Source organism: Labeo rohita, chromosome 19 (genome assembly GCF_022985175.1).
Source record: "Labeo rohita strain BAU-BD-2019 chromosome 19, IGBB_LRoh.1.0, whole genome shotgun sequence".
Classification (NCBI taxonomy): domain Eukaryota; kingdom Metazoa; phylum Chordata; class Actinopteri; order Cypriniformes; family Cyprinidae; genus Labeo; species Labeo rohita.
In genome coordinates this window covers 27,780,809-27,805,619 of record NC_066887.1, presented here as the reverse complement: position 1 = coordinate 27,805,619, position 24,811 = coordinate 27,780,809, and the positions used below count along the sequence as shown (strand labels likewise).

Below are 24,811 nucleotides of genomic sequence, written 5' to 3'. Positions count from 1 at the left end.
GAACAGTCTATATGTGACCCTGGACCACAAAACCAGTCATAAAGGGCCTATTTTTTGATCTGAAAGCTCAAAAAAGTCATTCTGTTATGTTGATTGTTCTTGCTAAAGAAACATTTCTTCTTATTATTAATGTTGGACACATTGTTGGCTTCTTAATATTTTTGGTGAAATTTTGTGAACTTTAAAGGCGATTTTCTCAATATTTAGATTTTTCTGCACCCTCAGATTCCAGATTTTCAATTAGTCATATCTCGGCCAATTATTGTCCTATCATAACAAACCACACATCCATGGAAAGCTTATTTATTCAGATTTCAGAAAACAAGCCCTACTGGTTTGGTGGTCCAGGGTCACATATTAAAATGATTTCTGAAGGATCATGTGACACAGAAGACTGTACTCTGACGCTAAAAATTCAGCTTTAATCTCACAGGAATAAATTACAATATGTGACCCTGGACCACAAAACCAGTCATAATGAATAAATAAGCTTTTCCATTGATGTACGGTTCATTAAGATAGGACAATATTTGGCCGAGATACAACTATTTGAATATATGGAAACTGAGGGTGCAAAAAAAATTAAAATATTGAGAAAATCACCTTTAAAGTTGCCCAAATGAAGTTCTTAGCAATGCATATTGCTAATCAAAATTTAAGTTTTGATATATTTACAGTAGGAATTTTACAAAATATCTGCATGGAACATGATCTTTACTTAATATCCTAATGATTTTTGCCATTAAAAAAAAAAATTTGATAATTTTGACCTAAACAATGTATTTTTGGTTACTGCTAAAAATATACCCCAGCGACTTAAGACTGGTTTTGTGGTCCAGGGTCACATATAATGTATTCAAATAGAAAACAGTTAGAATAATATTTTGCAATATTACTGTTTTTACTGTATTTCTAATCAAATGAGTGTCGCTTCGGCACTTCTTTAAAAAACATTAAAATGTCTGACTTATTCCAAACTTTTGATTGGTAGTGTAAGTGTATATTAAACATTAATGTGTAACGATTGGCTGCTTAATATGTTCTTTTGCTTGCTATGTTTGTATGCAGCCAAGTAATCTGTTAATAATCTAGTTGAGAGTTTAATGAAATCTTTGTTGCTTGACAGTATAAGTTGTATTAAAGGATACACCTTAAGCCGTTAGACGAGATGATAGTCACTGAGGACAGACATATTAATTGACATTGGAAAGTTGTTGCATTGCACCTGGTTAAGACTTGTGATAAAATGTATAACATTTCTCGTTTTCATGACCTTTTGTTACCAAATGGAATACGCAGATTGCATTTTTTTTGTAATTTAACTTCATAAATATTTAAATAAGCAAAATGTCAAACCAAGGAAATGAAACACATTTTTTGCTTCTACAAAGTGACTTCACAGCCATTATTTCTTAGTTTTCTTAGTTTACTAAAGAGTTTTCCATCAGCACGGCTCAGACAAAACAGAACAGACGTTTGCAAATCTGCAGTGGGATCCGAGCCACGTCTACCCCACTACCCAACTCCCAGAATGCTCTCTGCTTGCGGCTTGTTTGAGCTTCTGTGCTCCAGTGCCCCCTTCACCTGCCTGCAAGGACACCCAGTTTCCCGGTCAGTATGTAGATATATTACGCCATTTGTGTATTCCACTATAACCCTCAAACTGCAATAGCACATCTCACATCAATAGAAGCTTGTGTCTGTATGTTGTTCGCCCGCAGCAGATGGAAATTCTCGGAGGAATGCTGTGGATTTATAAAACCGCATTTCATTGTTCATTCATGTCTGCCGAGGGGGAGATACAGACGCTCATCCATATTTGGTCTCCTGGGAAAACTTGGATTGGACATAATGTAGTGTTGCGGCTCGTCGTGAATTCCAGCCTTGTTTGTTTATAGTGTTTTCTGCTGGGTTGTCTGTTGTAGTCTGGACATCGTTTGCAGGGAAGAACAGAACAATGGAGTTGTCTGGGAATGAAATATTCTCGTTATGTAATGCTGGAGAGAGTCCAGACAGACTAAGAGGTCATCTAAACAGGTCAGGGGTATCAAATAAGTCTCCGCTGTCCTCACTCTCACCTCAGCCTGGGACTCCACCAAGGGGAAACAGTAGTTACAGTCATGGCAAAATATTTACTGCTACAATAAACACATGAATGACCTTATTATTGCTGGACATATACCGTAATATATATATATATATATATATATATATATATATATATATATTTATATACTGTAATTTATATATATAAAGAATTTTTTTTTATTTTTTTTAATGAGTAACAGAAAAATCTGAAGGCCGTCGGTCACTTTGACAGATTACACTGAGGGTGATCTATTGTAAATTGTAGCTGTAATTCCCACCCCTGTCCTGTTGGTGGCGAGTGAGCTCCAGTCTGGCAGCAGAGCAGGGGATCCAGAACAAAAACGAAACTGTCACAAATGTTTTCCTAGGCGTTTGATTACGCACAGGCGAGTACACAGAAGCAACAACGATCTATCACGCCACATTAAAGAGCACCAAAACGGTATTTATTGCTTGAATTTCCTAATGAAATGGACGGAATTTGAAATCTGAGACTTTGTTTCATAACAAAAGTAACACAAAGCTTAGCCTATTGCTATTTATTGGAAAGAAGGCGCACTATGTACTGTTCATTCATCAGCTGAAATCAGCATAGACTAATCGATCGATTGAGATTTAAGAATCCATAATCGTTCATTAAAATGGGATTGTAATTGTGTTATTATAAATATATATATATATATATATATATATATATATATATATATATATAAATATATATATATATATATATTGCATCAGAACTATATAAGAGACTTGAGCACTCAAAAAAATCCAGTAATCATAATAATACATTGGCATAAAAACACACAAAAGATTAGTTTTATGCTGTATTGCACTGTGGTTTTTGTAGTAATGCTTGTATGTGCTTTTATGATTGCTGTCTCTTGTGAATGCCCAGAATTAGGTCAGTCACAGATGGATATATCAGCACCTGGAGTCTTCAAAACAAAGCAAGTCTGCCTTTTGATATGTATCATGGGACAAAATGTCTGAATCACAACAATTTCCCATGTAACACTCGCACAACCCAGATTTAGACAGAGCTGAACTAATTCCGTTATTATGCAGGATATGCTGATTATAGCACACAAACCCGGAAATGCATCCATTAATGCACAGCCATGGCTAGACTCAGTCAATGATGGTAGTTATGCTCTTTCCTCTTCCAAATCTGCTAATTTTATTTACAAAGATGACTCCGATATAGACATAGCAAACATATACAAACTGACAAATGGTCACAAAGAAAAGTTTTATTATCACATTTTCACATCCCTGTTGCATTAGAGACAGAAAATGATTATTAATCAAACTGGGAAATCAACTAGCTAGTCACGACCATGCTGTTGAGATTTCGAAGTCCGTTTCAAAGTGCATCCATCTATCATAAAAAGTGCTCCACATCAACACATTCTCACTCCTAACTTGTCACATATTGACGCCTAGTCAGGACCCCTTTGGCGACACTTCTTGATGCTCAGGGTACCCCTTTAGCATAATTTTTCAACGTGCAGGGCCCTCCAGTACTTTACATAAGAAACCCTTGGCGTCAATGTGCTGATGCAAGAGGCACTGGAAATATTTAACATAATGATAAATCGTCATATATTGGGTAATAATATTACTATTATTGCATATATGTTGGGGTGTGTGTGTTTTTTTTTTTTTTTTATGCAAACGGTCACAACAGTTTCATTTTTACATATATATATACATATATATATATGCGTCATGCTGTCGTGAAATGCCATTGGCTCTTATGTGTCTCGTTAGGTGCTCCAATTAAAGTATACATTATAAAATATATATAAAATAATTTCTATTTTTACAAATGCATGCCAACCATTCAATAAGACAAACAACTGAAAACAATGGAGGACCCTGAGCATCAAAAAGTGACGCCAAGGAGTCCTGACCAAGCGTCAATATGTGACGAGTTGGGAGTGAGAACGTGTTATGATATATTTACCTTAGGAAATTTTCAAAATATGTTTACCTAATATCCTAATGATTTTTGGCATAAAAGAAAACTTGATAATTTTGACCCATACAATGTATTGTTGGCTATTGCTACAAATATACCCGTGATACTTAAGACTGGTTTTGTGGTCCAGGGTCACATATATCAATGAATCCTAAAAAAACATAACTGCATAACTGTTTCCACAAAATTATGAAGTACGGAGGCTGTTGTTCTAGTTCTCAACTTTATCATGCTATGATTATAAGTACATAGACACATCCTATAGAGAGTACACAGCAGGAACAAAAAAAGTTTCTTTACTTCCTCTAATACAGAGGAAGCAGCATGCAGAGATCATTTCAAGCTATTTTCTCTGAGTGTATGTGTATATGTGTGTTATTAAAACCCAATAGACTGTTTTTGAAATATTCCTCTAGGCCTATGGAGACTTAAGCATAGACAAAACATATGTGTAAAGCTGCCTTAATGTCTGGATCTGCTCCCCTCATCGAACAGATCAAAAAAGCAAGAAACCGACTGTCTGTGAGGAACGTGAAAACTGGGTCAGACTGGCCATGTTGACTTCACCCCTTGCCGTGAGTTCGATCGGATCTGCGGTTTCCCTGGTGACGGACACTCTCTGGTCTTTCAGCCTGTTCCGTTTGGCAGGCAAACTCTTTGAATTGAATCCCCTTCCTCTAAGAAAACAGCCGAGATTTGCTCGAGACCAATCGCCACCTATCAGATATCACAAATGATTTCCTATTTCATGAACAGTGAGTTTCCACAGTTTGGTGTCCCGCTTAGTTAAGTTCTGCTGGACGTGTCCCATGCCTAAACCCCAGAACCTTGAATTGGGAATATTTTACTCTCCCCAACCCATGTGAATAATCCATATATAGTTGATGGCTGTTTGTCAAACATATTTTGTGTTGTGGGAAAAAATACAGAACTCCTCAGGAATTTCACAACGAGTGTTAACTTCCAGACAAAACGTGCATTGCGTGCCTTGTATAAAGACTGGATCACGACAAAAATATTATAAGTACCACAAACCGTAATCTGTTTTTTCTTAATAAAAGCTAGACATATTTATTTTAAAAAATGGCAGATATTAAAGTGCATTTTTATGTGTATCAGTTTGCATGTTGTCTGGGAATCAAATCAATGACCTTGGCATTACTATATTCAACCATTTGAGCTAAGTGTTGTTAAAACTGGCTGAAGGTAAATGTTTTTAAGATGTTAAAAAAAAAAAAACCTTGTATCTAGTGTTCTTATCATGAGCTATTTTGTCAACACTTTTAAGTTGCTTGGTATAAACATGTATATAGTTGTGTGTGTGTCCTAGGATATCGGTGGGATGATGCAAGATAATCTGGCCTACCCAAAAACATGGAAAGTGATTGTAACCTGACCCTGAAAATTGGCAGTCCACAGTTTTTATCATGTGAGGTAAGGAATGTAATTTATTCAGCGAGGATGCATTGAATTCAATCAAACATGACAGTAAAGACAATTACAGTTCTGTCAGGACCACTATCGTCAAAATGATAGACAGTTAGCATACAGTTTGGTTTCGCAGCATGGTTCTGTTCTGGGCAAAAAACTCCCTGCCCATCCATGCAGCATGTCGTGAATGAGCAGGGAGAGACGCAATAATAACCCCCCAGTGTAAACAGAACAGAACAAGCAGAAATCATTAATGTACTTAATGATATTTAAGTGTAAGAAATTATTCAGACAAAAGGAGTCTGATTCAGTGAGGAATATCAGAAGCCAAGTCCTGACTGTGGCAAAAGAAGGAGTTGGCGATGGAGGAGGGCGTTTTGCTCCTGAGCAAGCGACAAAGCTGCAGAATAATACTGAATAGAGCTTATACAGGAATGCCGTGATAGGTGTCGTATAAAATAAAATCGTAAAATATTTTACCAAAATAAGAGGGATCATACAGTACAAAATGAATGTTTTTTATTTAGTACTGACCTGAAAAAGATATTTCACATAAAAGATGTTTGGATATAGTTCACAAGAGAAAATAATAGTTAAATTTATAAAAATGGCCTGTTCAAAAGTTTACATACGCTTGATACTTAATACTGTGTTGTTACCTGAATGATCCACAGCTGTGTTTTTGTTTTGTTTTTTGTGAGTCCCTTATTTGTCCTGAGCAGAAAACTCTTCTTTTTGTTTTTTCAGCATTTTTGTGTATTTGAACTCTTTCCAACAATGAGGCTTTGTGGCTGCTGTTCTTTAGAAATATCCTTCAGGTCCCACAAATTTTTTGGTTTATTAGCATTTCTGTGTATTTGAACCCCTTCCATCAATGACTGTATGATTTTGAGATCCATCTTTTCACACTCGGGACAACTGAGAGACTCATATGCAACTATTACAGAAGGTTTAAATGCTCACTGATGCTTCAGAACGAAAACTGATGCATTAAGAGCCAGGGGTGTAAACTTTTGAACAAAATGATGATATATATTTTTTTTATTTTGCCTATTTTTTTTTTTAATTTTTGTTTAGTACTGCCCTTCAAAAGCGACATGACAAAAAGTACATGACAAAATAAGTTACATTTACCTTAATAATCTTCAAATTCAATAACAGTTCAACTATTCAAACTATTCAAAAATAGTTTTCACCCCCCAGCTCTTAATGCATCACATTTCCTTCTGATGCATCGGCGAGCATTTGAACTTTCTGTAATAGTTGTATATGAGTCCCTCAGTTGTCCTCAGTGTGAAAAGATGGATCTCAAAATCAAACAGTCATTGTTGGAAAAGGGAAAATTCCCCAAAATCCTGAAAAACCAAAGAATTTGTCTGACCTGATGAATTTTTTTAAAGAACAGCAGGCAGTTTAACTATTCAGGACAAACAAGGGACTCATGAACAACTATCACTAAACAAAACACACAGCTGTGGTTCATTCAAGTAGCAACACAGTATTAAGAATCAAGCATATGCAAACATTTGAACAGTCTCATTTTTATAAATCCAACTATTATTTTCTCTTGTGGTCTATATGTAAACATCTTTTATGTGAAATATCTTATTCAGGTCAGTACTAAATAAAAAATAACATGCATTTTGTATGATCCCTCTTATTTTGATAAAATAATTAACATTTTGCAGATTCTGCAAGGTGTATGTAAACTTTTGACCTCAACTGTATAAGGTTGTTAAATGCTGTTCTTTTGAACTTTATATAAATCAAAGAATCCTGAAACACAAAATATGAAGCAGCACAACTGTTTTTAACACTGATAACAATAAGAAATGTTTCTTGAGCAACAAATCGGCATATTAGAATGATTTCTGAAGTATCGTGATGCTGAAGACTGAAGTAATGATGCTGAAAATTCAGCTTTGCATCACAGGAATAAAATATATTTTATATAAATATAAGTATACAAAAATAGAAATGAGTTCTTTTAAATTCTAATAATATTTTACAATTTTTCTGTTTTACTATTTTTGATCAAATAAAATACTAAACCGACCCCAAATTTTTTGCATGGTGCTTTGTGTTTTGTGTAGTTGCTAGGTAAAAAAAAAAAACTTGCAAACGAAGTAAAATAATCGTTCAGTTAAAGATTAGTGAATGGAGAATTGAAAACCACTGAATTTAATCCTTAAAATGACTTAAATACAGCAAGACACCGCAGGTATGTTTTCCATCTGAGTTAAGATGTATTTCCTGACTCTCGCCTTTTGTTAATCATGAACACAGGAGAATAAAATGACTTTCCAGCTGGCATTGATTACATAATATCTGAAAACAGATATTGTTTTGTTTTCAGCATTGGGTTTATTTAGGAAAAGAAGCCTAAACAATCAGGTCATATGTCAAATAAGGTTTTTTTTTTTCCCAAGGTGCGAAGTGCCTATAATATCATACAATGAACAATGGCTGTTTGTGAATCTGCTCATTTCTGCTCACTCTTTCCACTGAATTTATTTTTGTTTTCTGACCTTGTACAACATTGAGATGTGAAATCACAGCAGCCAAAGATTGACAGACAGCTGGAATTTCACATCCGTATGGTAGAGTGACACTGTGTGCTCCGCTTTGTCTAACTCCAAACCAAAAATAAGTCTCTCTTCTGGAAACTGACAGCCGCTGACGTCTAGCAAGCAGAAAAACTTCACTTTTTTTGTTGTTTTCAAAGCCTTTTAAATATGTGACCTCTATCTACATACTCACACAGGTGGTGAATCACTGAATGCTCTCAACAGCCATGTTCAGCTTTGTTTGGATAGAAAAGAGGAGGAGGAAAAGGAGGGAGGAAAGTTGAAAGAGAAACAAAACACCCTATTGTGCTTTACTACAAGACTTCCTGTCAATAATCAAGCGTACAATGCGAACCATGCCAGGTGCTGTTTGTCACTTTTACGTACGCCAGGAGAACTAATGCCATCTGACACACAATGAAGTTTTGTCTACAAACATACAACATTGATTAGTTGAAGAAATCCTCCAGTTTGAGGCGTAAAAACATGGTTAATACCTTTCAGCAGTTTTTGGATCCTCATAAATAATGCTGACATGCGTTATTAAGGGTGTGTGTTGTGTATCTGATAGTACATGGTCTGGAGTAAGAGTGCGTTTTGGTCATCTTGTGTAATAATGTCTATACAGGCCGAGGATATCTGCTCATGCCATTAGATCAAGTAAAAACCTGATCGCGTACTCGGACTTGAATGCGCACAAAACACACACATGCACACAGAGACGTATATAACATTGTCAGATCAGCTGAGATGACAGAAACACCTGGTGTGGTTGGCTGTGAGTCCCAAAGGATCTTTATATTGGATTTTTTTTGGATATGTAGGCCAGAAAATATAGTGTACCTTCATGTTCCAGATGAGGGGAACATTTTAAGATCTTTAAATAACACCGCAAAAATCTGATCAAATAAAACCGGTTATATCTAACAACTTAAGCTAAAAAACATGGGCGGACTTTAACCGCAGTCCGTCTGCATTACACAAATCAGTCTTGTAAAATTAGATCCCGTTCCACGTGATTTTTTTTAAGTGACTTCACCGGCCGTGTGTAATCACAGCTGTAATTTCAGCTGTTTCACTTTCTGTCACTGATGTAATGAAGTATTTTCCCTTTAGCTGTGTGGTGGCACTTGTGAACTCTTTTGGTGGGGCTTCCTGTGAAATCATGATTTATAAAAAAAAAAAAAAAAGCAATTTATGTGCAGTTACATTGTAAATCATTTCACAATAGAGTCCTGACTATCACATAATACTGTTTTTGTAATCTAATCTGTGAGGATGTGGATGGAAAATGTTTTTTATGTACTGGATCAGCGGTCTTAATCTTCGTTATCTAATACAGAAGAATATAACCACTGATAAATTCTGAATGATATACTACCATAGCACTGTGTCTCAGACTGCCTAAAGAGACATTTGTTTAAAAAGACATTTATGCGTTAATATAGGTTCAAAATAGAAAAGTGGTTATTAATTCTTTAAACCATTAACCATTAGTTGAACATTGTTTTGAATATAACTGTAAGATTAAATAATAATGACAATTTATTGCATTTATGCTGTTATTAATTTAATTTTAATATTTAATTTAATTTAAAATTTAATGTAATATTTAATTTAGTTTAATAAAAATTCATTTCAAAATTATGTAAAAACATTTATTTTAATTTTAAATTATAATAATTGTCAAATTAAGTATTAAGCAAAACAATAAATAAATTAAATGTTTAATTAAAAATACAAAAATGGTCAATAATTTGTAAGGTTTAAAACTAGACAACACTCACTAAATTGAACATTGTTTTAAACATAATTGTAAAATTTAATTATGACAGTTTATTGCGTTTATTGCATTAAGTTCACAATGAAAAATTCCAGACAACTATGTTATAACAATTATGGAATTTAATTTAATTTAATTAAAAAATATTTAAAATCATTTATTTTAATTTTACATTTTTATAATAATTAAAGTAAATTAAATATCAAACAAAATATTAAATAAGTTAAATATTGAATTAAAAATACAAAAATGCTCATTAATTTGTAAGGTTTAAAACTAGACAATACTCACTAAATGAACATTGTTTTGAACATAATTGTAATATTAAATGATAACAATGACAATTTATTGCATTTATACTATGTTATTATTATTAGAGGTCCAGACAACTATGTTGTAACAATTATGAATTTAATTTAATTTAATTTAATTAAAAAATATTTAAAATAATTAATTTTAATTATGAATTCTTATAATAATTTTAAAAGTAAATTAAATGTCAAACTAAATAATAAATGAATTAAATACTGAATTAAAATATAAAAATTGTAATTAATTTGTAAATTAAATTATGTAACTGTTATTGCAATTATTTTATTTTATTTTTTAATTTAATTTAATAATTTAATTTAATAATTTAAATTTAAAATTAAATTAGATAAAAAAATATTGAATGAAATATTGAATTAAAATACAAAAATGCCATTAATTTGTAAGGTATAAAGCTAGACAATACTCACCAAATGATGTTATTTTGAAGATAATTCTAAGATTAAATGATAACAATGACAATTTATTGCATTTATAATGTGTTATTATTATTATTATTATTATTATTATTACAAGTATGTTATGGGAATATTTAAATTAAATTATGATATGAAAAATATTTTATTTTATAATTTAATTATAATTTTATAATTTAATTATAATATAATTTTGTTTAATTTATTTTAAGTTAACGTTTAATTTAATTTTAATTTAAAAATAATTTAAAATTTAATTTCTAAAATTTCTTTAATAATAATTTCTTTTATAATAATATTAATATTAATTTCCAAATTATTTAAAGTCATGTTTATTTTAATTTAAATGATTGAATGAATTTGAATGATTTTTAAATGAGACTTTATTATATTTTTCAAAATTAAATTCAGCATTAAAAAATATGAAATAAATTAAATATTGAATTAAATTAAATATTAAATTATTTAAATATTACATTAAATTAATGTAGCCAATCACAGAAAATAAACTGGGTCCATTTTAACTTACTGTTATGGACTGCATGCACCTTGTTTAGCATTATGGCCGATAGTCAAGGTTGAATCTTGGTTAAAGCTATAACCTTTCACCTACAAAATCTTTAACCGCTGTGTGATCGAAAATGTGAGAGTATCACAACTGTGAGTACATGTCAAAACGCACTCTGTGTGACGATGTGGTCAGCGTGTGAATGCGTTTGTCACGTTTTGTACAGCGTTCAGCTCTTGCAGAGCTACAGAAAGCCTAGTTTCATTTTCTAGTGGGTTGTTCTTAACCAAAATATTCTACAGTGTGAACTCAATGCTAGATTTGTAAGGGTTCATAAGGCCTCTGGGACCGTGAAAACAGGTGACACAGGACACCTTTGTTGCTCTAAAGTGCATGAGGAGCCTCTCTGTGAGCTTTCCAATGTGCTCAAGGGCAGGTTTGACTTTGGTAAAGTGAGTCTAGACGCGTATGTGATGCCGTTTTGTGAAATTCACACTCCAGTGCAGAATGCTGGCGTCCACCTTGCCCCGTAGTGTTTAACAAACACATGCACAAAAAGTCTTTTTCCTGCCTGGATTTTCTTCTAGTCCACATGAGAGAATGGAGAGATGGGATGAGTGACACCATGTCTTATTGGAAAAGTTTGTGTGATCTTCAGTTCGTTCAGGGAAAGTCCTGCTGGTGTGTCGGAGTGATTTATTGCACTGTGAAGTTCTGAATGATGATGTCGTTGCAGGTGCTACCGAATGTGAAAAATGCAAGTGCCAGATCTTCATCCATCAAAAGTGATGGTGAGGAATGGAAAAGTTAAATGACTGCCACAGATGTCCTACTATTTTCCATTTTCTTTTAGTTGAAAACTGCAGTTTATCTCCAATCAGCAGCTCCCAGAAGCTGCTAATGTCATGTGAAATATGACCACCATTTCTCCTCTGTCGTAAAGTAGCAATGATATAACTTTGGATGACTAGTACAATAATGTACATACTGCATAGGCGTTTAGGCAGTGATTTGTGTGTGTTAGTCAGTATATTGAAGAGTTTAGTTCCAAAACGTGATAAACATTTTTTTTTTAATTGAGTTCCTGCCAAAATCAGTATTGTATTGGTATTGGTTGGTATTGAAAAAAACATTTTTAATTTTTTACGCAAAATGCGTTATCCGGTGTGATATTGTGTCATGTTTTCTCCCTATTTTTCCAAATGCGACAAACGCCAGTCTCCCTTCTCTGAAAAATGCGATACATCTGTTCAGCCAATCACAGCGCACCATTCCACGTATTGTAAGCAGTAAAGATGGGGCTTTGAATACATCCACCATCCTAGTTTTCCTCATGTACTTTGTACTGCGACTATGAAAAAATATTTAGGATCACCAGTGCGACTGACCCGATCAGCATATTTGTGTTTCCGCTGAAGTGAGCTTCAAAGGTTTCTATGTGTTTTTGCAATGTTTAGTAACGTATCACAGACATATCTCACAAATCCTTCCATAAACAAAGTGTAGAGAGAGTAAATAAGAGATTCACTGTGCAGTGTAAAGAGCGCTGTTGATTATAATGGAACTTTGTGAGATTGCAATGAACTATAATATGAGTGGCAGTTTTGAATGATTTTTAAGGGAGTTTGTAAATGAGACATTGATTTAATACAACAGTTAAAGGAGAAGTCCACTTCCAGAACAACAATTCACAAATAATTTACTCACCCCCTTGTCATCCAAGATGTTCATGTCTTTCTGTCGTCAGTCGTAAAGAAATTGTGTTTTTTGAGGAAAGCATTTCAGGATTTTTCTTCATATAATGGACATCATTGGTGCCCCGATATTGAACTTCCAAAATGTAGTTTAAATGCAGCTTCAAAAGGCTCTAAATGATCTCAGACGAGGAAGAAGAGTCTTATCTAGCGAAACAATCTGTCATTTTTTTTTGAAAAATAAAAATTTGTATACTTTTTAAGCACGAAAGCTTGCGTAGCACAGGCTCTGGGATGAGCGTTCATGATGCTATGAATTAGTGATGGGTTGTTCTTGAACAATTCGTTCATTTTGAACAAATCTTTAATGTGACTCAGGAAGAACGATTCGTCTCAGGGAGTGATTTGTTCAGTCGCGCATGCGCAACATCCTATTAGGTTCTGTACTGGAATTAGTTCAACTGTTTCGAGTCTTCGGGTTTTTCAAGTCGTTCGTTCATCTTATGGGCCTGTCACGTGATGAACAAACGACTCGAACCCGAAGACTCGAGAGATAAAGTAATCAATTCTATTTCCAGCTCACTACATTGGTTAAGCTTATGGGGATGTCAAGTTATGAACGAACGACTTAAACCCGAAAACTTGTCATATATGAGGTGAGATGAGCTAATCATAGACTAAAGACCTGGGTAAACAATTAATTAATTTTTTCTGTTTCTTATAGCATTATAGTTTTTTCTTGTTTGTAGCGTGATCAACGTTTGTGTAAGCAGTAGATGTGTTAGGGAAGTAACACGTGACATTTTAATTATATTTTGCTAAAATGAACGAAATGACTTGAAAAAAGATTTGTTCATTTTGCTGAACGAGACTCAAAGGTCTGAGTCGGTAAAATGATCCGAACTTCCCATCACTATTATGAATCATGTCTGTAAGTTCATCGTCTGTGTACTCCGGCTAAAAAAGGTAGAGTATGGCGAAAAACTCCATCTTATTTTCTCCTCCCTTTTTGTTTGTAAACTGCGTTTGACTTACTTGCACTGTCTTTTCGCGTTTGCTTTGTAAACATTCGGGCCTGTGGTTTGACCTTTCGACGTGATTCAATAGTACGTAGCACCGTGAATGTGCATCCCAGAGCCTGTGCTAGCTTTTGTGCTTAAAAAGCATACAAATTTTTATTTTCCAAAAAAAAAATGACAGATCATTTCACTAGATAAGACCCTTCTTCCTTGGCTGGGATTGTTGAGAGCCCTTTGAAGCTGCATATAAAACTACATTTTGGAAGTTCAAAATCAGGGGCACAATTGAAGTCCATTATATGGAGAAAAATCCTGAAATGCTTTCCTCAAAAACTCTAATGTCTTTACGACTGAAGACAGAAAGACATGAACATCTTGGATGACAAAAGGGGTGAGTACATTATTTGTGAATTGTTGTTCTGAAAGTGGAGTTCTCCTTTAAATAAACAAGAAGTTATTGTTAAGTGACTTACATTGACTGACTAACACTGTTGCCTAATTTTGCTCAATTTTGTCGGCAAAAATAGTTTAAAACAAGTCACAACTGAGCCGCTGCTCATCTCCATTCAAACACAGCGGTGATTCGTTTATGAATTGAACATGCAATCTTTAATGAATCTAGTGATTCAATTTCCCATTCATAAAGTCGCTTGCTTTATTCCTGAATAAATCAGCCTGTCAAACGAATCAAATGAATGAATGATTCAGTAATTAAATCAGTGACTTGTCGCCAAGTCAGTTTTGGTTTCATTTTTAAAGCATCTGTTCAGTTATTTAAATCATATTTAAAACATTAATCTCAACATGAATTCATAAGTTTGTTTGCACTCACGCCACCTCTGAGCCACTTTTGTGTGTGTGTGTGTGTTTTTTTTTTTTTTTTTTCTGTGCCACCTCTGTAGTACAAATTAATATTGTTATTACTGATTTCATTGCCACTTTCTTAGTAAAGAAAACACATTTTTACTCAAATTAATCAAAATAGATTTATAGTGTTTTGGAACCACACTCTTCAGTGTGCATTACAGTAAGTAGTGTGTTTTACAATCCCAGACTGATAAACCAAACTACTGATTCTCTGTTTCCTGGTTTGGAATAATGTCTGATGTGTCTCAGAAACAAATTTCTGTTTGTCTTCATTTGCTGCTTTCGACATGTAGGCACAACCAGCACTGGCTTAGACTCACTGGAGCTGCTGCTATTGTGAAAGATTTTCCACACTTCCTTTGTGCCACATGACCTGGAGAAGATGCTGCAGTATGAATGTGGAAGTATGGCTTTGCAATTATTTAGTTGTGTTTGTTTTTGGAATGAGTTTAAGCTCAAGTTAATGAGAAAAGAATCGCCAACCGCTAAAGCTGCTGAACAAATGCTAATTAATCTCACACTAATTACACAGACCACCTGATCCTGTCTAATCCGCTTATTATTAAATTTGTGTGTGTGTGTTGTATATGTGTCTAGGGTAGCAATATAAAAAAGTAATATTTTACTTTTGATACATTAATTATTTTAAATTATTATTGAATTATTTCAAATTATTTAAATAATCTGGGTTAAATTATGCTAAATCGTTTAAAATATAGTAACTGTCAGCATTATCAGCGGATTTTAGCGATTTCAATATTTAAAATATGGTCAGTATTGTTTTTTACCTATAAAATGATGTTTATTTGTCTGTTTGCTTGTTTTAAAATATTGCAATAAATAAAGTAGAGTAATAAAATATAAAAATGTTTTGTATACGTTATTAAAAATTAAAAAATAGGGAAATACCAAATTATTGTTTACTGTATAATTATTGTTTTTTATTTAATGTAAAACTGATATAGAAATTATTTTCACTCAGAAAGGGGTAGTTAATTTGGCAATTTATTGAAAATAAACAGCCAGAAACACGTTCTATTAAACATAAAATTTAGAAGTAGAAAAACTGAGATAATATTTTCTTATAAGAAAATACCCCAGTCTTTCATGAAATTTAGAAAAAAAAAAATATTTTATTTTTTTATTTATTTGATTTGATTTTATTTTATTTTTTTATTAAAAGTGTTTTTGTGGTTTGTGTCTAGGTCTCATATGTCTTTGATTATTATTTTTTATCACTTTCTATTAATTTTATTGAATTACCTTTTATTAAGATCTTCTTAATAAATAATAATAATAATAATAATAGATATTGCAATAAAGAAAAAATAGAGTTACAAAATTAAATAAATAAATAAATAAATAAATAAATGTAATATTTTATTTTTGATAAATTAAGAAATAATTAGGGATTCGTTATGGGACCTTATTGGTTATTGCCTGATATTAGTGATTTTAATATTCATTAAATGGTCAAGTATATTATTTTTTATCTATAAAATGATGTTTATTTGTTTGTGTTTTTGGTTTGTTTGTTTAAAATACTCCAATTAATAAAGTAGAGTAAGAAAATGTACAAATTATTACACCAAATTATTGTTTATCAGTTGATATTAGTGTTTTTCAATTGATGTAAAATTGACATAGAAACATTTTCACTCAGATATTGGTAGTTAATTTAACTGATTAAAAATAAACGGCCAGTAACACACTGAATTAAAATTAAAATTTTGAAGTAGAAAAACTGAAATAGTATTTTCTTGCAAAGCATACTCTAATAGTTTTTAAGTCCAATAGTCAATATTTTATATTATTTTATTTTATTTTATTTTATTTTACAAACAAACCTTAATAGTCTAAGTCCAACAGTAAAACTTAAAATATTTTATTTATTTGTTTTTTACAAACATACTTTAATAGTCTTTAAGTCCAATAGTAAAACTTAAAATATTATTTTATTGTATTTTATTTTTAACAAACATACTTTAATCGTCTTTAACCACAATAGTGAAACTTAAAATATATTATTTTATTTAATTATTTTATTTTAATTTTTTTACAAACATATTTTAATAGTCTTTAAGTCCAATAGTTTTGTTTTATTTTATTTTATTTTATTTTATTTTATTTTATTATATTTTATTTTATTTTATTATTTTTTTATTTTATTTTTACGGTGCTGGTCAAAATTAAAATGCTTCTACCTAATATTGAATACTGAATTGTGGAAGCTCACTTCTGCCTGAGTTTTGATTTATATGAAATTAATCATTCAGAGACATAGATTAATATTCAGCAAAATTCAATAGTAATATTACTATTAGTGAAAATGTACATGTTTGTCATATTAGTTGTTAGAGGTGGAAAAATTTGCTTACTATTATGCCCCCTGTTTAGCTGTCTTTAATTTGTATCTATTGTTTATTTATTGGTACTTTCTTTAGGATGTTTCGCATTCTAAGAAAAACTAATTCTTGTGCATTTAATATGAACATCTGGCATGGTGAATATGCACGTGTATATGAGCATCTTTGTTTATGTGCATGTCTCATTATTGTGTGTTGTAATCAGTGCTCCTAATGAGCATCTATAATTAACAATCAACCAAAGACAATGAGATTTTTTTTCGTCTCTGCTTTTGCCCCCCTCTGTTAAACCAATAAAACAACCGCCTTATCCGTCTCTGTCAGGTGAAGTTCATCTATCAAGCTGTGAAACAATAGCTCATCAAATTTGCAGACGCCTTCTAAACATCTAAAGCGAAATTAGATTCTCGTCTAGCGGCAAAAACCACACATGGGTTTTGATTCGCTTCTGATGTGTTTACTTTCACCAGCCGTTTAAAATGAGCACATTTGGTCCTCTGGCAGTGGTGTGGAGCGACCAGAGAACCCCACTTGAAAGTGTTCGGTTAGACCCAAACAGTCCAAGTCCAGATGATTCTGCTTTGAGAAGGGCTCGTCGGCCCTCCTCTTCCCCACCGCACGGATTGTTCCGGAACAGCTAAATCCGAAGATGGCTTGTAAAAGGCCACAAATAGTACTTTGAGTTCCTCTCCCGTGGATTGGCGTAATTCGTCTTGAAATGTTTGTCTGAAGGTGATAAATGACCTTACGTTGCTTTGTGTGACCGAGCCAAATTAACATGGCAAAAACTCTCTTTTAATCACATCTCACTGCTGTTCGACTCCCTTTTTTACAGGATGACTAAATACATACTGAAACCCCAAAAATGAGACATAGTTGAGTGTAAGCGATCCTCTGTGGCGAGCTGCTAAAAGCCTTCATATTTCACTGGCTGAGTCATTGGGCTGCTCGACTCGTTTTAGATGCCAGTGAGAAAAGCACCACACCGTCCAACACACATGCCCAAGAGTTTAAGAGTTTAGTGTTTGATAACTGACAGCTTTGTTACTTACTTGGAAATTGATGCCGAAGCATGAAAGCAAGTGCTTTTCTGGACATCTCTAAACATCCTCCCATTTGTTGTAAATTTGAAATCTTATGTGCACTTGCATGCAAGTGCCACGTTTGATGTCCATGATATCGTGCACTGTTTTATTGCATGTAAGAGTAAATGATGTGGCAAAGGAGATGTTTTTCAGCAAATAGCTAAATTCTGTTAGCTCAGTTTCTGTCTATTTCTCACACAAGCCTAATTATATATATATATATATATATATATATATATATATATATACAAATCTTTTGTAGCTTTTATAAAAGTATTTACTGAATAAATAAATTAAAACAGACACCAAACTTTTAGTGTGTTTTGACTGTATGGGCTAATTTTATTATGATTTCTTTTTTTGCAAATTGATATCACCTATTTAATTTCGTTCTGTAGTAAAGAACAACTTGGACTTTATGCAAAATACGGTATATGATGGTAAGTAAATAACAACAGAAGTTTGGTGAGCTATTGCTTTACAGGGGTAATGAAATGCGTTTTTTTATTATCTTAATATGATTTTTTTTTTTTTTTTTTTTTTGCAGTGGCTGTTTATATTAAGTACAAATAGCAATAGATGCTATGTGTAAATAGCAATTAGATACCATTTACACTAAGTGAAAATGTCATATTTTCTTAGCTATAGATACTATTTACACTAAGTGAAAATGTCATATTTTCTTAGCGATTTAGCGATTTCTTGCGATTTAGCTAAAACATACGTATTTTATGAGTTGCACAATACGTATGAATTTGTACGAATGCCCTACACCTAACCCCTCGTACAAATTCGTATGAATTAGCCAACTCATAAAAAACATACGAAATTGGTCGTGAGATAGCGTTAGATAGATGTGCAAATAGTGCACATAGTGATAGATGCTATTTATAATAAGTGCAAATAGCGATAAATGTTATTTACACTAAGTGAAAATAGTGATAGATGCTATATATATATTACTGTAAGTGTGTTGTGCCCCCGTGGTTGAATAACGAGATGGTTTTTCTGTCTCCAATTGATGTGAGTTTAACCTACCTCTATATGTATGTGTGTTATAATGTATAATTTTTGATGTGGGGAATTTTTTTAAGGAGCGGGGGGGTGGTTTGTTAGGACTGAGTTGTGTTGTTTTGAGTATTTTGGTTTCTTTTCTCTGTTGCAGGTTTTGTGATTGGGATGTGACTTGAATGCACCTGATACGCTTCATAGCTTTTATTTAAACATGATGCAAGAGTTCGTCTGCACTGCTGCTCCGGTGTTGCTTGGGCAGTTAGTCAGAGCCGTGCTCCAGTTTTGTGGCATTATGTTTTGTTTCGCATTCATTCACTAGCGCTGACTGCACTTCATTGTGCATCCATTCACTCGCATTTCATACTGAACCTACTGATGTCCTGATTATGTTATTTTGGTTAATTTTGTTGTAACAAATATTATGTTTGAAATTTATTCCGCCGTGTCGTCTCCCTTAAAGGAACACTCCACTTTTTTTTGAAATTAGGCTCATTTTCCAACTCCCCTAGAGTTAAACAGTTGAGTTTTACCGTTTTCTAATCCATTCAGCTGATCTCCGGGTCTGGCGGTAGCACTTTTAGCATAGCTTAGCATAGATCATTGAATCCGATTAGACCGTTAGCATCTCGCTCAAAAGCCACTTCAATTTTGATTTCATTAGGATTTTAATGCAAACTGATAATATTCACAGCATTAATCTACATGGCACAAGCTGATTGGTTCATGTTGTATACACAGCTAATGAGCTTGCACTAAACTGCTTTACATTTAAATGACTGGTTAGCATTCACTAGAGCATTTTGTAGTGTGCTTTCAGAGTTACTCTGAAAACCTCCACCTCCCCAGCTCCACCTGTATAGATCTGCTACAGGTTATTATATATGCTAGTTGTGCAGCAGCAGGATATTTTAAATCATTCATATTCAAAATTAATATTCATATTTTAAACTGGGGAGTTAAGTATGAGTTCTGAAACTTGAAATATGTGTAAACATTTAAATTTTTTAATCAAATCTTCTTTAAGCTATCTGACTTTGAGTCAAGCTGTGGATCTTGTTTTATATGCGGAGCAGCAGTTTGGAGCTCAGAGCTGTGGACTACTGTTAAATCAATCAGCCCAGAATGAGAGCTTCTGTTCCAAAGCGCACACCATGACTTTTTCCAACACACACAGCGCTGTTTTATTTCAGTGTTCCAGCATTGTACATCTGAGGCTTTGCTGATGAATCCCTTTTTACACCTGGTATGAACATCCGTCTTAAATGATCTGATCACAAGTGCAGTGTTTCTAAGTACAAAATTGTTTGGAGTGGGATTTGGAAAGGTGCTTTTGCTTTCCAAGTCCTGAAAACATTTGTACACAAATAAAAATGCATGAAAGTCATTGTATTACTCTACTGTTCAAAAGTTTGGGGTCAGTAAGATTTTTAAATGTTTTTTTTTAAATGATTTTGAAACAAGTCTCTTATGCTGTCAAATGCTTCATTTATTTGATAAAAAACAGTAATATTGTAAAACATAAAATAATTGGTTTGTTGCTGTCCTGCTTTTGAATGGTAGCATACATCACAAAATTTAAACCAAGTGGCTTAAAAGCAAAAATTTGACATTTTGTGGTTGTAATAATGTGAAATATTTCTGAGCATGGCGTATGTGTCCAAATACTTTTTAGAGCCACAGCACATGCATAAAACCTGCCAAATGAATACATGTTGATTATATAAGTATTGGTTCTTCCAGTCATCTCTGCAGCTCAACCTATGACACTGTGCTTTTTATCCTTATTCTTCAGGATGTAATCGAACACCACAAGGACAAACAGAGGCAGAGAGAGAGAAAGGGAGAGAACATTCGACAGAACCATGACTCCGGACCCCTGGGATGCCCTCCTGCTGAAGATGTGAGGCTGTGAGGTTATTTTAAGCCATTCGTTGGACCTCGTTCTGAATGCAAAGAGAGCCCAGGGGTAAAGAGACGAGGTGAGAGGAGAAAGACAGCAGGTAAGGAGAATAACATTTCAGAAGAGAGTTTGAAATCATCTTTTTCCAGCTCAGTTTGCCACTGCAGACCCACTGACCAGAGTAATTTCCACTCTTTTCCACAACCTGTTTTTGCTGGAATGGAAGCTTGTTTCTGCCAAGAAATAAAAGTAATATAAAATAGGTAATTCTTATTTTTGGCAGTTTACAATTCAGACTTTTCTGAGATATTTACTCAGAATTGCAAGATGTAACTCACAATTCTGAGAACTGTGTCCGAATTGTGAGATGTAAACTTGCATTCGTAAGGAGAAAAATCAGAACAGTGAGATAAAAAGTGGCAAATACCTTTATAATACTTTAAATCTCGCAATTCTGACTTTTTTACCTTAAGTTTTATAACTCACAATTTGAACTTTTATAGGTAAGTTAAGAGGTAAAAAAGTCAGAATTGCAAGATTTAAAGTCACATTTCTGAAAAAGTTCAAATTCTGAGATAAAAACCTACAGATGTAAGGTAAAAAAGGTGGAATTGCGACTTTAAATCTTGCAAATCTTAAAATTGTGGGTTAAAAAATTCGGAATTGCGATATTCAAAGTCACAATTCAAAAAAAGTTCCGGTTGTGAGACATAAACCTACAATTGTGAGGTAAAAAAAAAAGTCAGAATTATGAGATTTAAAGTCACAATTCTGAAAAAAAATTCACACTGAGAGTTATATAACTATAATTGTGTGGTAAAAATTGCGAGAATTAAAGTCAATTCTTAAAATAGTTCAAAATTGTGATATATAAACCTTCTGTGAGATATAATTCTACAAGTGTGAGGTAAAAAAGTTGGAGTTGCGAGATTTAAAGTCACAATTCTGAAAATAGTTTGGATTGTAAGATATAAACCTACAGTTGTAAGATAAAAAGAATTGAATAATTTAAAGTCACAATTCCAAAAAAAAGTTGCAGTTGTGAGACATAAACCTGCAATTATGAGGTAAAAAATTTGGAATTGCGAGACTTAATGTTACAATTCTGAAAAAAGTTCACATTGTGAGTTAAATAACTATAATTTTGTGGTAAAAATTGCGAGAATTAAAGTCAATTCTAAAAATAGTTCAAACTGTGATATATAAACCTTCTGTGAGATAGAATCCTACAAGTGTGAGGTAAAAAAGTTGGAATTTGGAGATTTAAAGTAACAATTTTGAAAATTCCAGTTGTGAGATATAAACCTACAATTGTGAGGTTAAAAAGTCAGAATTGTGAAATTCAAAGTCACAAATCCAAAAATGGGTAAAATTGTAAGATATAAACCGACAATTCTGAAGTAAAAAAAAAATTGAATAATATAAAATTGTTGGGTAAAAAATTTGCGAGATTTAAAGTCACAATTCCAAAAATAGTTCAGATTGTAAGATATAAACGTACAGTTGTGAGGTAAAAAAAAAAAAAAAAATTTGAATAATTTAAAAGCACAATTCCGAAATTGTGATATATAAAACTTTTGTGATATATAATCCTACAAGTGTGAGGTAAAAAAAAAGTCTGCATTGTGAGATTTAAAGTCACAATTCTGAAAAAGTTCCAGTTGTGAGATATAAACCTACACAATCACAAGATTTAAAGTCACAATTTCAAGACAAATGTGAAAAATGTGAGATATAAACTCACAATATAAAATAAGAGATATAAAAAGAATTCTGATTGGAAAAAGGTCTGAAGAATTATGCGAGATAAAAAGTAGCATTTACCTTTTTAGTAGGCAAGCATATGCTACTGTCCCTTTAAGACTTTTAGATGTAGTAGACATGTTTTGACAGTCATATCAAGTTTGGTTTATTTCAAAGAATATAGTCGATTAACAGAAGACCATTCCCAGTCTTCATATAAAATGAAACCGCAGCACAGTCTACATTAGGACACGTCTCATTAGAGAAAATCATTCATATTTTAAAGACGACATCAAAGGGACCTGACATCAGATACGCATTGCTTGAGTTGCCTGCTGTGACATATATCGAGACTCCAGCATGACTGTCGAGCACTAACATAGAATGCTTCTGTGCACCTCTTTGTTTGGACGCCTTGCAAAAGGTTTCATTTCTGGCTCACACTTCTGGAGCACAAAGGGAATAGAGGAATCTTGCCCTCATCCGTCATGCCAAGCCCTGCCACAAAAGAGCTTCATTTAGGAGGCTTTAGACCCTGCCAGCTTGAGTGTTGGTTGCTGCAGCCTGTAATTTCCAGCCATGCAGATACTGGAGTGCTTTTTCTAGCCGGTGACGTCAGTGTGAGCGCCCAGACCGAGTCTTGTTTTTCTCAGGCGTGGAATAATTGTGTTTACTGGAACATTTAGCATGTGGCACAGATGGATTGTTACATTAGCTGTAGACGAGATGTTGAATAACCAAATAACCTTTGTTTTTTTCTTTGCAGAAATAAACAGGAAGAAACTGGCACAAATAAAAACACACACACAAGTTCATTATTGATTTTTGTGATTTTTGTTCACTGGTCATCTTTATTATGTAAACCACTTTAACAGTTTGTGGTTTGTAAGATTTTTAAGAACTCTTTAATCTAAAATCTAAAATTAGTCTAAAATCTGAAAAAAAAGGTTTTTAATATTTTTAAAGACATTTCTTCTGCTCATCAAGGATACATTTATTTGATCAAAAATACAGAAAAAAACAGTAATATTGTGAAATATTTTTACAATTTAAAAGCATAATTTATTCATATGATGCAACGCAGAATTTTCATCATCCATTACTCCAGTCTTCAGTGTTACATAATTCTTCAGAAATCATTTTGATGATTTATTATCAGTGTTGGAAACATTGATAAAAAATATTTATTTTTTTATTTTTTTTTTTAAAGATTCTTTGATGAATAATAATTTAAAAAGAACTGAATTTATTTAAAATAGAAATCCTTCCTTTCAATATAAGTCTTTACCATCACTTTTTATGAATTTAACAATAAATAAATAAATAAAAATACATACATACATACATACATACATACATACATACATTACCGACCCCAAACATTTGAACGGTAGTGCATATTATGGGAAAAGATTTATTTTTTATTTTTTAATAAATGCTGTTCTTTTTACTTTTTATTCATCAGATAATCCTGAAAAGTATCACTGGTTACAATAAATATTAAGCAGCAATAGTTTCCAATATTGATAATAAATCATCATATTAGAATGATTTCTGAAAGATCACGTGACACTGAAGACTGGAGTAATGATGCTGAAAATTCAGCTTTGCATCACTGGAATAAATTATATTTTAAAGTATATTAAAATAGTAAACCATTATTTTAAATTGCAAAAATATTTCATAATATTTTTTCTGTATTTTTGATCAAATACATGCAACTTTGATGAGCATAAGAGACTTCTTTAAAAAAAAAAAAAACAATGAAATCTTTCTGATTCCAAACTTTTAAACGGTATTGTGTATAATAATATTATATATAGACTATATAAATAATAATAATTAATAAAGTTAAAAATTAAATCAATTTTAAAAATACAGTAATAAAATTAATATTTTAAAATATTGTTAGAATTTAAAAAGAACTGTTTTCTATATGAATGTATTTAAAAATATAATTGATTCTTTTGTCGAAGCTGAATTTTCTGCATCATTACTCCATTATTTATGAAA

General features: G+C 32.7%; 1 long non-coding RNA gene across 1 annotated transcript in view; it reads left to right on the top strand.

Annotated features, from left to right (window-relative positions):
* Positions 1-21,149, top strand: part of LOC127181495 (uncharacterized) — a 79,886-nt gene extending 58,737 nt beyond the window's left edge. The window contains exon 3 of the long non-coding RNA XR_007829786.1: positions 20,948-21,149. This is a non-coding gene — a long non-coding RNA (uncharacterized LOC127181495). The remainder of the gene's footprint in view (positions 1-20,947) is intronic.
* Positions 21,150-24,811: the final 3,662 nt, after the last annotated feature.